The sequence below is a fragment of the Aplidium turbinatum genome, chromosome 17 (genome assembly GCF_918807975.1).
Source record: "Aplidium turbinatum chromosome 17, kaAplTurb1.1, whole genome shotgun sequence".
NCBI classification, from domain to species: domain Eukaryota; kingdom Metazoa; phylum Chordata; class Ascidiacea; order Aplousobranchia; family Polyclinidae; genus Aplidium; species Aplidium turbinatum.
Genome location: NC_137488.1, coordinates 16,957,488 through 16,962,292, shown reverse-complemented (window position 1 = coordinate 16,962,292; position 4,805 = coordinate 16,957,488). Strand labels below are relative to the sequence as shown.

Sequence of the window (4,805 nt, the reverse complement as noted above, 5' to 3'; positions counted from 1 at the left end):
TTTCAAAATTTAAGATTATGATTTTTTTTCGTGTAAGCATTAAAAATTGAATTGTATTATTGCAACATAATGAGTGCACAAATACCCCGCAAAACCTGCACGTTAAAAAACAAAACCCGATGAAGATGAAATGTGAAGTTTTATGCAAGAAAAAAAAACATTATCTGTTTCTTCTTTGGATAAATGTACAATAAGACCACTGCTTGTACCATTCAATATATCGTGAAGTGGCAAAGCAAAAAGATGAAATTGAAACTTAAGCCCATAAGCACAGTTGTTAACGCTTGGCAATGTTTCAAGTCAGCTTACTTCAATGCTCGTTGCGTGTTCAAATCGACCCAAGCAACAACGGTTCGACACCTACCCGAAGCACACTGTTGTGTCTGTGGCGAGACATTGGACAACATTTATAGAAACGAGCAAGAACTTGAAAAACTAAGCTTCGGCCATCAGACACCTGTGTGTTGCTTTGCTGTGTGAACGAAGGGTCTAAGGCTAAGCGCTGAAACAACTTTCAACAAAACGTCACTTATCAAAAACACACAGCTTTGTTCCGGCAAGATACTTAATGTCATACACAAAAGTTTAGGTTGTGATTGAAATTGAAGCGGCGACTTTTACAAAAACTGACAAGAATAAACAGCTATAGGTTCTTGGGAAGTTCTAGAGCGCAATACGGAATACAAGAAACACTATTTTGGAAAAAGATTGCAAGCAATTTTTTATTATTTATTGCATCAAGCCGAGTCGGCCTTCCTTTAACGACTCCGGACACGCCAAAACCTCTCTGACTCCACGGTCCTAGTTTACACTGAGTCTTCAGCACGAACAAGAGTATGGTAGCCTAGCTAGCTTTTTTCTCTGGACCACCTTTTCTTCTGCAACTACGCCCACACAATTTACTACACACGGTAGAGGTTAGCAGTGTTTATCGACACCCAGCTTAAGCTGGGGTGCTATACCAGGAAACAAAGCTAGTGTCTTATCCGCTGCGCCAACCCACCGCTACAAAGTGTTTAAAGCAACAAGCTTTTACTTGGTTCAGATTATCATCATGTTTTTTTTCCATTCATCAAAGCAAATAAAAATTGCCTATCACTTGCCATAACATAAGAGAAGTCTGGAAAATAAGGTAAAAGCAGCAATACGAAAATGTTAAAGCGTGCTCCAGAGAGATGATTTACGAAATACCAAGACGCTGTCATTGTTCGTGTTCAGGCCTAACCCTTGTCAACATCAAGAAATGAACAATTACTTATTCCAAAGCAATCAAGCTGGGCTTCTGTATGCTTTCCATGCGTTCCTCCGTGAGTGCGTGCAATCAATTCTTGCATATATTTCTGAATTTCACTGTAACGCCAAGAAGAATAGCTCAGTAATTATGGCAACTATCATATCACGCGGTGTACGCTTGAGCAACACTTTCAGGACAGCCCTCCATTTAGCGGCAGCTAATAAATGAAGTATCTACTTCACAGACAGCAAGACTTCAACAATAGGAAACTTCAGTCTGTCAAACTCGGTGACCGGGCCTGCGTCAGTGATCCAAAGCCTCTACAGTCTACAAGCATACAAAACTGCCAGGATTAAGCTCTTAAAGAAGTTTTTCAGTCTGAGAATCAAGATTGTCTTAATCAATTCCCTCGGGCTATTTAATAAGTCTATTGCTTGGCCCTTTCATTCACACTGTAGGCTATCACACATTTTTCAAAAAGTCTTCTGTTCATTTTCCAATGTTGCTGTTTCGCATTCACATGATTGATCATAATGTATCTCATACGACAAAAATGGCTTTTGTGTAAAGAGAATTTTTCAGAATGCAAAAAAAGATTTTTTGTGCACTCTATTCAGTTATAATTTTAAAGAACATAAAAAAAAAAATAGTGAGGAAAAGAATTGGTGACCAAAAGGGTTATCTTTGTATCTTTTTGGTATGAGTGAATTCATTGTATGTTAGGATAAAATGTTTTGCCCAAGAGCAGTAGCGTTGACAGGGCATTTAGGAAGAACTTTTAGGCCCAGGCCGGCACGATTTTAGGGGCCTGTAATCTTACCAAAGGGCCCGAGAGTTTGAAGAAATCACCACGTAATCTGTGGATATAATCTGCGTTTTTCTTGGAAGTGTTTTGGTTTGGGATAAGAGAATATTATTAATACCGGCCCCCAAATTATCCTCTCAACGGTTCTGCCTTAGTGTGATCTCACAATATGCAATACCTTGTGACATAATAACTATTCAATTAATTCAATTCAATCTAACAGTTGAGCATTGTCTTTGGCGTTACAATCACAAAACAACACAAAAAGTGAAACGTTGTCTGTAATGCAGAATTTTATATCTTTTAACAACAGCGCAGTCTTCCAAATGAACTCACGGAATGTTCATATTATCATAAGCTTGAATTTCAGAAGCAGAAACATTTTCCATGTAGCGAAAGCCTTTTTTTAAACAGCCAACATCACCCCATATTTGTTTGTAACAACGCAAGGGATTGTTGGACCTGTAGTATTTGCATCCAGTCGGTAAATCTGTTGAAAAAGATAATAAACTGAAGAAAACCGTTCAATCCAAGTTTTTTAAAAAAAATTCAAGATTTGACTTGACTTTAAATGTTGTGATTTGAAATAACGATTTCCAATCTGGTGTATACGAATATAAAACCCCACGAAAAACAATCTAAATGCTCGTTGAACTACTTCTTGCTATTGAAAATACTTTGAAGAGCATTTATTAAAATATAATACACTCAAACTGGATCAAGAGGTGATGCCAACAGAAACCTACCACCAAAAACTGGGTTTTTGGTATCATCCAAAAGTGGGTTTTTGATATCACCCAAACCTTGGTTTTTGGTATCACCAAAACTTGGTTTTGGGTGATAGGACAATCATCACTAACCCATTTCCGAACCAAGGTGGTTACTTCGATTCTTACTGGACACGAAAACTTTTAAGGATGAACACAATTTAGAACTCCATGTTAACAGGCAAACAATACCGAAAAAGTTTAAGAAGCATAGCCGTCAAAAACATTTATTATACGTGATACACTAAACTGGATATGACTGTGGCATACAAAATTGGTTTTGCAGATAAGACAATTATCTCGATAACACTTACTTATGCCAAAGCACTGAAATTGGGCATAATCTTTACCATAAAGGCCAGTAGCTGCTACGTGAATACTCCGCATATGAGCTTCCACTTCTCTGCAAAGCATAATATCGAGTTTAATCTTGACGTAAATATTTGTTATCAAATAAAATAAAAAACAACCTCAACTATCTCTACGTTTTGCTAATGAAAAATAAATATTCCTCTGTCTATAAACTATCTATTCAACTAACATCAAATGATAAGCGAGAACAACACTCAGCGCAACGCATTTTAAAAAAAAATCTTTGGCCTGACTGGATGGGGCATCAAACTCACGTCTAAAAAATCAGAAGCAAGCACCCAATCCACAAAGGATTCCAAGCCGGTTTACAAAACTCAGAAACACAGTTTCGAGAAAATTGAATTGATTAATCGTGAGAATCTTTTTCTTCAGATTGAGAAAGCTTCTTTGCAAGCTTAATCCTGGTAGTCTCGCATACTTGTAGAAGCTTAAATCCACTGACGCAGTCACCGATATTGACAGAGGGAAATTTCGGATTGTTGAAGTGTTGTTGTCTGTGAATTATAGACCATCTGGCCTATCATGGAGGTGTTTGCAGTGTGCTTATAGATAGAGGTACTATCTAAGTATCTATCTTTGTATTTTGGGTCCTCTTATAGATGACATACTGTTGAAAGTGAAGGTTAAATGATAAAAATAGTTTATATACAAAACTTACATTAAGTTCAGTGCGTGCAGCGTGTTGTTTTCTGAGGCAGTCAAGTTGAACGGTTCACTTTGGCCTTCTTTCAAACAGCCAACCTTGAGCCATATGGTCAAGTAACAATTTGCTGAATTTTTACCTCGGAAATATCTACACCCATGCGGAAATTCTGAAACAAAATTTTAAGTAATAAACCTTATTCTCTAATAGACTCTATTTAAGATCATGGCCACCTAAAGATATGGCCTGATTTGTCACATTTTGCAGAAATTTCCAGGTTTTTCTAACTTTGGGCAAACATCTAAAAATTAGATTTTTACACTTTCTTTATTCTTTTCCCCAGATGATACAATAAGTTTTAACATCCTTACATGTTGAAAAACAAAGAAAATTTGATTTCGAAGATTTTAGTCAGACTGTTAATTTTCAATAACAGTCTGATTTTGTGTTTTTCAACTTACTTTTTCTCATTTGCTACTGCTTCCCCAAGGCAACAAAAAGTTTTATGTCATTAGGAAACCGCAAAAAGTAAAAACATCTCAGAAAATGTCAGTCAAGCACTAGCAGTAGCTGTAATCAAAATATGCAAAATGTGACAAATCAGGCCGCACCTCCAGGTGGCCATGATAAGATTGATATAAAATTTTAATTGATGAGTACAAGTACTCTTTGTTGATATCAAATATATAACAATTAACACTAAAGCCTAATGCTGTATATTGCGATATTCAAAATTATTGCTGTAGATAACGAAAGGACACTTCTGTTTCCTAATTGCATGTATTTCAGTGCAGAACAATAAAGTAAAAAGTGCAGTGCCTGCAATGACTTTAGCATTTCACAAAAATTCGCAATGATACTATTTGTTAGTCAAAAACATAGTTTTCTGAGATACCTAAATAAACTGAAAAAATCTTACTTATTCCATAACATGCTTGTTGCAAAAGTGGCTTTGGTTGGGGGCCGGTAGCTCCTTTTAGAATG

At 36.5% G+C, this 4,805-nt stretch overlaps 1 long non-coding RNA gene across 1 annotated transcript; it reads right to left on the bottom strand.

The window, feature by feature from the left end:
• Positions 1–2,432: 2,432 nt before the first annotated feature.
• LOC145786378 (uncharacterized) lies at positions 2,433–3,923 on the bottom strand. The gene is made up of 3 exons (XR_014291291.1): positions 3,837–3,923; positions 3,121–3,209; positions 2,433–2,529 (listed from the first exon to the last, which is right to left on the bottom strand). It is a non-coding gene; the product is annotated as an uncharacterized LOC145786378 (long non-coding RNA).
• Positions 3,924–4,805: the final 882 nt, after the last annotated feature.